Source organism: Haliotis rubra, unplaced genomic scaffold (assembly GCF_003918875.1).
Source record: "Haliotis rubra isolate DU_JTF1 unplaced genomic scaffold, ASM391887v1 Scf268, whole genome shotgun sequence".
NCBI classification, from domain to species: Eukaryota; Metazoa; Mollusca; class Gastropoda; order Lepetellida; family Haliotidae; genus Haliotis; species Haliotis rubra.
Genome location: NW_025766758.1, coordinates 1047624 through 1059242, shown reverse-complemented (window position 1 = coordinate 1059242; position 11619 = coordinate 1047624).

The window sequence follows — 11619 nt, the reverse complement described above, 5'->3', positions numbered from 1 at the left end:
AATGAACGGGTTGGGGTTGAGCCGTGGACAATCCAGCATGTGCGAAAGTGAACCACATGCAGACATAAGGTATGAAAACCTATTTTAGTAACTGACTAGTTGATGGACCCGCGAGGGGGCTAGCATTGATCTTCAACAACCCTTGCTTGTCGTTAGGGGCAACTGCGGGATCTTCTAGTCTGGCTTTCAGGCATAGTTGGTGCATGTCATCGTATCTCATAGACGATGCTATGGATTGTCCGGTCCAGACTCGATTATTTGCAGACCTCCGTCATGTAGCCGAATATTGCTGGGAGCGGTTTTAAACTAAACTAAACTGCTTTTGTATGGTGAAAACAAAAGAGAATGTAAAAAACTCATATTGAATTTTCAACATGTCAACTCACGCAGAAGATGCACTGAGACATGGCAATTTCTGTCATACACAGGGAAACTTTGTCGAGTGGTCCTTACTTCTGTAGCAGGCGTGGAGACACCGTTACTTAGTCAGCCTATAGATTGGTGTCCCGTTGGCAAGGCGCCAGACTTTTGATCAGAATATCGGTGGTTCGAATACTACAAAGGGATTTGGAATGTTTATCACCGCTACATTTAGATCGCTTATAATCATGTTAATGGTATTTAAGTGGCTATGCTGTATTTGCCAAGTTTTGAGCTGAAAGTCTTGGAAAGATCTAGTGTCTGATAGCAGTAAGTAGCCTTTCTAAAACATCTCGATAGTGACGTGAGTACACGATATACTGCCTCGTGGCCTCCTGGGCGAGTACACGAGTACCCGTTAGAACGTACGTAGGAGTACACTAGTATATATGTGAATCCGTGTCTGTCTCGAGGTTTATAATTATGTGTCGACCCAATTTTCCATTTGAAATAGCAAGCCGCAGGATGCCGCCAATTTCGTCTATTTCACGTGTAAAGACGTAGGGAGTTTATAGGTTGTCCGCACAGGTATAAAGACAATATGTGACCTATTTTATTGCTTTGGGGTATTCAGACTCGGCCGCAATAAAACTACTCTCAAGTGACATATTTCATCTAGTTTCCTGGTCTGATCCGTCAAACGATAAATGGATAAAAACTCCATGTGTAGCACTGTTCTTACCTGAATAAAAAATGACATGAGACCTTTCCGCGCTACTACTGTAATTGTATTGATTTGTATCTCTGTTTGTGTTCCATCTCCAGCAATTGTACCATTGATTCAAAGCGAGGTGTGCTGACCACTATTCAACCAATGCATGTCCCGTGAAGATCCGGGTTAGACATGATCTTCAGCAACCTACGCCCTTAGTATCGCTGACATGGATGGTTGACGCATGTCGTGGTGTCACTGCCTCGATGCTCATAATGTCCATTTCTGGACTGTCTGGTTTCAATTCGAATACTTACGAAACTACCGTCATACGGCTGTAACACACCGGTGTTACTAGTATTGCACTTTTGAAAATAACCAACACACACATGGTCATTGAACGTAAGAGATTAGTATGTATTCCAATTTGCCATGTGTAAAGCATATATTAAGCGTGGACTGAAACACACCACTGACTATTTACTAACTGTTTCTTACATTCTATCTAGAGTGAGTGAGTATGGTTTTACGCCGCTTTTAGCAATATTCCAGCAATATGGATACGATGACATGTATCAACCAAGTCAGCGAGCCTGACCACACGATCCTGTTAGCCGCCTCATACTGGGTTGCTGAAGACCAATTCTTACCTGGATCTTCACTGGTCACCTGCTCAAAGGACAGACTTATCGGAATATGTGAGTAACGGTTAACCAATTGTTTATCATCGATGATGTGGTCATTTTGCTTAAAACAGATGAGGATGAACGTCCTATGTGTATCCCTTGTGATGTATTGTAACTCACTCACTCACTCCCGATTGTGTGAAAGGCTGTTCATGGATTCAGTTACCGGTTTAGCGGACTCCGTATCAGTGACTTATGCAGGAGTGTAACGGGGGTGTTCCCGAAAGTCTATACCCCTATACATTCATGCTGATTTCACTTGGAATAATATATGATTTTACTGTATATCCTTCACTTAGTGAAGAGCTGATATATGATGTAGTCATTAGCGGTGCAGAAAACACCTCCGTTGATCGTGCGAGAGACAACGCTTCGGGGAAAATGACAGACGGAGAGCTGTAGGTATGCTTCAGCCTGATCAGTAGCAGCGGGATGTTGCTCTTCGATTCAACATCTACAGAAACACCATTTGGCATTTAGGCGTTTTCAGCAAAACAGTCAAGTTATAGACCGTCCCGTAGTGCCCGCCCACCAGGAACGACCCCATGTTAAGACCGATGAATTAGAACCAAGCACATTTAACACTGGTGCCAGCCGGTAATTTTACAGCAAGTACGATACCTGGCAACAGAGGCGTATCTGCGAGAACAGCTCGACGACGTTCGCGACTACAACATCAGCACAACAAGCCTATTCCGAAGGTCAATTCTCACGCCAAAACATCGACGTCAACGTCTTCTGTGGATTGGTAGCACGTGAGTGAAGATTTCTCTTTACCGACGAGCTACGTTTATATTTTCACCGAGCTGACGGTAGGACACTGTCTACAGGCTCCCATGTGAACGTTAAATCCGGGCATGTTGTTCATTGTACTTATTACCGAGCGCCAGGCAGGTCAATAACAAGTACCATGTCATAACGTATTTTCATATGATGAGAATTAACCAAAACCTTTTGCTCTCCGGGCAAACTCAATAACCATTCAGGCGAAATGCGCCAAGCAGATTGGAACGTTAGGTAACGGTTGGCATCAATAACTTCAGTAAGTTTCGCATGTTTATTTCTCTTTATTTATGTGGCATCAATAAGTCATGATCATGATCAAAGAGATTTCATGTTATCACTCGTTTAACCGCCGTCATGTTGTTAAGTTATTACTTAACAAAGACGGTGCTATCCGCAAAACCATTGCATCACCAAACCGTTGTATCATATAAGTCTGTCAGCGTCAGATGTTTGTTGTGCTGCGTGTTAAATCTCGACTGTGTTCGATAGTACACATTGCTAATGGCTGTTGCTATTGACGTACAGTGACAGTTGTGTTATCAATTCACTCCAGGGACATACACATCTAACGCTGAAGAACAGCTGGCAATTATCTGATTACTGTTTTCATCTGATATGTAGATTTCAGATTATTAATTTTGTACTTTAACACACTAGCTTACTTCCTTACCTTATATATGTAAACATATGTTTGTCTGTTACCCTTAATGGCCATCTCAGTTTTTTTATTAAGGATATGTTACCCGTGAAGAATTGGTCTTCAGTAACCCATGCTTATCGTAAGAGACGACTAACGGGATCGGGTGGTCAGACTCGCTGACCTGATTGAAACATGTCATCGTATCCCGATTGGGTAGATTGATGCTCATGATGATGGTCACTGGATTGTCTGGTTAGACTAGATTATTTACCGACCGCCACCATATAGCTGCAGTGCTGTTGTGTGCGGCGTAAAACAACAAACAAACAAATATGGTTTTGTTTGTCTCTGACAGCAACCATAAACTGATAACCGAGCAAACTTAGCTCACTGAGTGAACTGATAGATAAAGTGCCATCGTAGCCCGACGGCGTCCTCGTGAGTTTAGTTTTACGCCGCTTTTAGCAATATTCCATCAATACCAGAACAGCAGAACACCAGAAATGGGCTTCACACATTGTACCCATGTGGGGAATCGAACCCGGGTCTTCAGCGTGACGAGCGAACGCTTTAACCACTAGACCACCCCACCGCCCCCACTGGATTGTAATACTGTGTGACATTTAACATAGAGTGTGGCGGTAAGCAACAAATATACACGCATTTGCACACACACACACACACACACACACACACACACTCTCTCTCTCTCTCTCTCGCAAGCGCGCGCACACACACACGCATACACAGTGGCAATCGATATTCGATTGAAGTGACAAGCTGTGTGATATACAATAAACATTGCTGAAAGATCTGCTTGACTGATCAACACCACATGATTTCGCGTGAAACTAGAAGCGTGAAACCGTGTTCAAACACGTTCTTGTTTTTTTACAATAAAATACATCTCCCGCATTTAGGGGCTGTAGAAGATCATAAGCACACACTGAAATTTTCACAGGTGATATGCTGTTATAATACGTTCCATATGGGCCACTCTGATGAACGTTATAATTGTAATCAGTTTAAAAGTCTCATGAATCCGAACAAGTCACTACCGATTTTCTATTACACAAGTATTGTGTGATATTTCATTGGCATTGAGACATCAGGTACACTCGATTTGCCAGCTGTCATGGCTCGAGCAAACTGTTATTAACACCTGCGCTTTCATTCGTGTGACATGGAATATCACGATTATATACATCTTCATGAAGGAGACCTATGGCTGCAGACCGCCGGTAAGCGTTCTCTCCAACTTTGAAAAGCAAACTGTTATTATCACCTGTGGTTTCATTCATGTGACATGGAATGTCACGATTATATACATCTTCATGAAGGGGACCTATGGTTGTAGACCACCGGGTAAGTGTTCTCTCCAACTTTGAAAAGCAAACTGTTTATAACGCCTGTGTTTTTCTTCGTGTGGCATGAAATTTCACAGACAGGATCATGCATCTTCATGAAGGAGATCTACGGTTGTAGATGTATGTATGTATGTGTGTGTGTGTGTGTGTGCGTGCGTGCGCACTAAACTCCAAAACAAACGTTGACCTCCTTCCTTAATGAATATCTTAAAAGAGGATGAAACTTTCTGCTGCATTGTGATGCTTGGACGTTCACTTCTTGGTCTCTCTTAGGTGACCCCAGTCTGTCTGTAGCGCTGAATAAGTCTTATAACCGTGATACGGTGGCATTCGCATTGTATGTCGACCCCATTTGCACCATCCCAGTGGCTCTTTCTCACTCTTCAGCTGTTAATCGTGGCATATGTCTCGTACTTGTGTATCATAATCATGCATTCTAGGCTCTCTTTATACCCTATAGAATCATTCTACACGTGAAATACGTGGCGATTGACATTGCAAATGTGTAAACAGAAAATTGAAAAATGTTACCTAGCAAGCAAAAATGTTTACAAAGATAATTTTAGATGTTCCTAAACAATTTTCACAATATCAAAGACACGCTGTACTTGTTTTCACTAATGTGAATCAGCAGAAAATGTTTTAAAGGACTGAAATCAAGGGAATGCTTCTTTTACAATTTTAAACACTCTACGACAATTGTTTCTTGTTTTTATAGTTGAAAAATGGTGACTTTACATGGCTTATCTTTGACTCAAAGCAGAATTTTATTTCAACCTTTCTTTTGGACATCTAAGTCACTGTTATTGGTTTATTTCGTAAATAGGGATTGGTTGCGATTTCTTTGTTATATTTACATACATTTACTACAATAGACTTAGAAAAACGTCACTAGTCTTCAGAAGGTCGTTGTGATATCTGGAAATATAAGCATCATTAAATAGTTTGTAAATAAGGAATAGTTGCTATTTCTTTGTTACATTTACACATATTTACTAAACCGCCTCCGTGGTGTAGTGGTTAGAGCGTCCGCCCGGAGAGCGGAAGGTCGCGGGTTCGATCCCCGACCGCGTCATACCAAAAGACGTTAAAATATGGTACTTGTTGGTCCCTGCCTGGCGCTCGGCATTAATGGGTACAACAAGGACTGGTCGGCTCGGAGTCCGTATAATGTGTCTAAGTGGGGTATTCATGCAGTATTTCACTGCGGCATGGTATCTCAGTGGGCTAGCACTATAAAACCAGCTTCAGTCTGGGCTAGTACAAGCAGCCGCACATGCACATACACATACACACGCATGCACGTCGTCATATGAGCGAAATATTCTCAAGTACGACGTTAAACCCAATTTCACCTCACATATTTACTACAATAGAATTCGAAAGACTTAACTATAGTGGTCTGGAGGTCGTTTTGTTATCTGGAAATATAAACTATTAGGAAACTGTATGTGCAAAATTGACGATATTGGAGGACATTGTCCATTGGGTATTTTCATTGAATATGGAAAACATATTTTGCCCTGACTATGATATATGACGAATCTCCTGACCGTAGTCTCCTGACAGTAGTTTCATTACTATGACGAAACATTTGAAATCATAATTTTATAACTGATAGATTATTTATGTTAGGAAATATTTACATAATATCTCATATATCCTTGGTGATATAGTGTAAAAGCACATGTGTTTGAAAACTGAATCGATCAAAATTATCAAAACGCCTTTTGGCTGAAAATACAAAATAGCTGTATTTTAAGTACATCATTATTGAAAACCAAGTTCCTGATTGATTCATTGCCATCATCTCTAATGGTAATACTATGCTTTATGTTTCAAGACAGTTTATAATGAATGTACGGGTTATGAATTTAGTTATCATTGACACAAAAAGCATTGATCACACAAGGTCTACACTACACGGAGGCGTGCCCCCTGCGGGGCTGGACATGCTCACTTTCATCTCAACCTGATATAATCCGCATTTGATCGTGATTGATATATATATATTCTTTTTTTATTCCTCCAAAGGAGAGTACAAGGACATGGCGAAAGATTATTTACATAGATTTACAGTTAGATTTGAATGTTTTAAGCACTTTGCTATGCGCTACAGAAAATAGAGGTGAAGATAGAAAAGTCTTTTATGACACTCCTGGCGTATAGTTGGCTGGTTTCTGCATCGGTCTGCATTGGTGGGTTGCACGATAGCAGGCATGCAACAATGTCTACATCTGGCTTCTCGTGAAGACATACGCTGATCTCAAGGGGCCCAACACAACTGATGTCAGACCACAGGGTATCCCTCAGGCTGGTAGCTGGCTCACATTGACATACACCATGAGTCAGGAGGTCTGCACATACTCTGTCACACAGTTTGCACACCCCTGTGTCTCTCCCTGGTCTCCATGAAGCACATTTTCTGATGATGGATACTGCTGCTCTCTTCAGTTCAGGATAGTCTTTGGAGATCAGCCAAGCTGTATGAGGTCGCAGTGTTGGGTGGATGGTCTTGAAGTGTTGAAGGTCAGGGTCAGAGTTGAGACGTGTGTTCCAGTTGGTGATCTCTGTGTTGTGAACTGCTGTCTTTACCTCTCTTTTCCATTTCTGTTGTTTTTCGAATAGGCCTGAATTTAGAAAGTTCTCCATATGTGCCAATAGTTTATGTTTTCCGAGGATTCTGTAAATGTCTGGGATGAAACCAGCACTGGGTCTTCCGCAGTTATGTTTGTGTAAATACAACCTGGTCCTGAGGATCTGGCGTGGTAGGAGATGCTTCTTGTTATTACACAGCTGTCCAAGAAAGAGGAGCTTCTTAACATCAATATGTGCTTCCAGTGAAGTCCAGCCGAGGAGTGCACTGCATATGTCAGTTCTAGTGTGGCGGGGGAGGCCTTGTATGAGCTTTAGGGCAAAACGTTGTGCTCGTTCCAGCGCTATCATCTCATGACTGGCGATATTGGTCCACAGTTCACAGCCGAATAGTGCTCTTGGTATGGCAACTGATCGCAGTAGCTTAGACGATGTAATTGGACTTAGCCCCCCGTGGATGACAACCTGATCTGGAAAGTGCCATAGTGGTCGATTTCAGTTTGGAACAGCTCTGTAGTGTTCTCTCCCAGGAGTTGAATTGGGAGTTCAGGATAATCCCAACATGCTTGATCTCTGACACTGCTGGGACTACTTCCTTGTATAGAAGAATCGGTGCCATCCGCTTGTCCTTTCTGCCAAACCGAACAACTTTGGATTTTGTTGGAGAGAAGGTGAATCTCCATGTTGAACTGTATTCTTGACAAATGTTGACCATGTCCTGTAGATTTGCGTTCACTGGGCTCATTAAGGCGATGTCATCCGCCTGTGTTGGTGCTGCGACATGAAGGTCAAGAATCATTGCACCTTTCTTACTTTGATTGAGACGTTGTAGTAGGCCATCTATGTAGAGCAGGTATAGTTTTGCGGAGAGAACACTTCCTTGTCTCACACCTCTATATAGTGGGAACCAGTATGAAAATTCGTTGTTGGCTGCAACACAACTTGTCATGGATTTATACATACTGTCAATGGCTATCCATATAGCATTGTGTATGCCCAGAGTGTACAGTTTATGGAGAAGACCTGCATGCCATACGGTGTCAAATGCTTTAGAGCTGTCGAGGAAGCAGACGTGAACATTATCTGATCTCTCAAGGTAGTGGTGAACAGTTTCTTGAATGACAAAGGATGTATGACACGAAGACATTCCTTTCTGGAACCCATACTGTTGGTTTGATGGGAACGATGTGGAATCTGCAAATTCCGGGACCTTCTTACTAAGGACAGACTCAAACAGCTTGAATATTACAGGAAGCAGCGTGACACCCCGGTAGGAGTCTGGTTGGAGTTTCGACTTCTGGACGTCTTTATATATGGGAATGATGAGACCCTTGGACCACTCTCTTGGAATGTATCCGGACATCAGGATGGCGTTGAACAGCTCGGCTAAGGCTGCATACAGGTAAGATCCACCGTATTTCAGATGTTCATGACTTATACCATCTATTCCTGCTGCTTTATTGCTCTTGAGGCTTTTACATAATGAGGTGATTTCTTTTGGAGATGTGGCTATGCTACTTATGTCAGACTCTAGCGAGCAAAGTTTGTTTCTCAGTTGCTCTATTTCTGATTCTATGTCCCTCTTAAGTTTGTCATCAAAATGTTTCTCTCCTTGGTCCTTATACACACTCTTCAGATGATCTGCCATTGCATTGCAAATAGAGTGCGGATCATATATCCTTTCACCATCTACATCAAGGCATGGAATTTGTTGTTGTTTCTTTCCTTGGCACAAGAAGGACCAGAAACGTTTCTGGTCTATATTACCTGCGTCATCTATGTCTTTGATGTATTCTGATTCATAGCGTGAAGCCTCTTTTCTCAGACTTTGTCTAAAGACGTCCTTTGCAGCCTTGTAGAGCTTGAATGCGCTATGTTCAAATCCCCTCGGTCTGCCCGCATCCAGCCATTCAAACCTCCTTCTCGTCATAAGTTTGTGATTATCTTTAACGGCATCCTTCCAGAAGGGCTTGAGATACCTCCGGAATTGTTTCTTGGGGATGCACAGTTCGCTTGCTTTGAGCAGAGAGTCTATGATAGTTTGGTACAACCATTCTATTTCTTGATCACAAGGTTTGATCATTAAGTTCATTGGCCACAGGGTGTTGGATACTGCATAAGTATAGTCTAGTATGGCGCCATTTTCCACTGCTTTATTCCAAGCATACCTTTTATAGATATGCTTCCCTTCTGTCTCTGTAGAATGCAGATTAAGCTTGAGAGAGCAAGAGATTGGATTGTGATCTGACACATTTAGTGGGTTATCATCTCTGACTTTAGCGTTAGTTATAAGGTTGCACAGTTCTTCAGGTACTAAAATATGGTCAAGTGCCGCCATTGGTCCTCCATGATATGCCATGAATGTGAATACCGGACCACTGCAGTTGGATTCCATATTCACTGGCTTTAACCCCAGATCCAGAACACAGTTACTGAGAAGACTATCTCTGTTTTGAGGGTTGGTGAGTATCTTGGTCCAACGATAGCTCCGTTAAAATCTCCCATCATTATTACATCTCCCTTTAGTGAATAGGCGTTGTAAATAGTCCTGATCATGGTGACGTTTTCATAGAATAGGTCATTAGATCTGTTTGACGGAGGTAAATATACAGAGAATATGAAGAGAGTGCGATATCTAAGCGTTGCAACTTCAATTCCACATATTCTATGATTGTCTGTTGCTATCTCGTTGATGTGCCGATTAAGTTTTTTCTTGCATAAAAGCGCAGTTCCCCACTTGAAAGTGCTCTATTGGTATGATGATTTGGCTCTGGAGCTGGGTTTGCTATGCAAAAATAATTAGCGTTAAGATAGTTCACAAAGCATAGATTGTACTCCCTCAGTTGATGGTCAGAAATTGCACATATGTCTATGTCGTCGCTCTGAAGACATTCATTTAAATAAGGTACACTACTCATAATCCCTCTGGAATTCCAGCACATGAGGTTTAGGAGAGATCCGTCCATCATGTTGAGTTATTTGGTTTGCCGTGTGTTTGCACTGGTATCCGGTGCACTCTGACGCTCTCTGATAGTCCTCCAAAATTGCTCCCAGGACAGCCAGGGTTTGACTATTATGTTTTCCGGCCAAAAATTTCGGTTTTCTAATATTTCCTTGTCCTTGAAGATAACATTTACTTGAGCAGATGCTGTTCTTTTTTCTTGGTGATTAAAGAAGCGAATGTATGTCACTGTGACACCATTCTTTTCAAGGTAGTTCCTAATAGACTCTTGAGTGTTATCTTTGTGTATGCCACCGATATAGAACCTGGCAGTTCTTATTCTGGGTGGAGCAGCACGAAAGTCAGCCTGATGCATGTCTCTGGTTGCAGCACAGTAGTCCTTACTCACATGAGTCTCGATACGTTTGGGCTCCGAGGGGTCTTGTGTATTAACACTGCAAGCTGGTGGGTTTTCTGGAATCTGCGTAGTCACGTTGAGATCTTTCTGCACACATTGACTATATGATACCTCTCTTATTTGGGCTGGTATCTTTGCTTGAGAATTACAATTTTTGTCCGCCTCGTTTAGGCTATGTGTTGGTTTGCTGGTAGTTGAAGGTAGTTGGCTGTGACGTACTGTACACTGTGGAGCTATGTTGTCCAAGTCACCCTGGGAGTTATCTTTATGTGTAAGAGTGTCAGTTGGCATATCCGTGGCAGTGTTGTCACATGGGCTGTCTTGAAGATGGTCAGCAGATTTATTCTGTTCCGCTACTAAGGGTTTAGTTGTAGGTACTCTCATTTGTGTTTGCTTCAATTGTTTTTCAACATTTGCAAGTTTCTTCTTAAGGTCTTCCGTTACTCTGGATGAGATCCTGTACGATTTATTTATTTCCGTAATGTCAGCATCCAATGAATCCAGTGATTTGATGACAAGTGTCACTTTTGATTTTAAGTTGGTAATTCCTAAGCTCCTTTCGTCTGATATCCGCACTAATTCCATTTTCTTTTTTCTGTTTCAGTTTCAGCGTGCTTAGGTCTTTTTCATATCATTGATACGTTTGTCTCTCTTGTTGTTTGCGTTTTCAGATTTGTTTCTTTCTTTCTCGAGTGTCCTTAAATCATTGAATACTTTCGCATGCGCATCTGAAACCTTCTTCAAGTCTGTTCTCAAACTGTCTACGTCACGCCGCAGGTTTTCCATGGTAGATTTACACTCTGTCAGTTCAGCAACTCTGTCCTTGTTTTCATTACGTAAAACTTCCACAGCTTTGACCATGTTGCCTTTCAACTTATCAACATACACCCTCAGTGAGTCAATTTCACTCTTTGTATTGTCATTTACTGTTTTGAGGGCTTGATTGTCTCTCTGTAGATGCGTTATTTTAGAACCCAAGCAGTCAATCTCCTGCACGAACTCGCCTCTGAGGTCAGCCACATCACGTTCAACTCTTGCCATTGTTTCCCTGATTGGATAAGCTGGGTCATAATGGAGATTGTCGACAACAATGTCAGCCTCTGTTTTTTTGCGT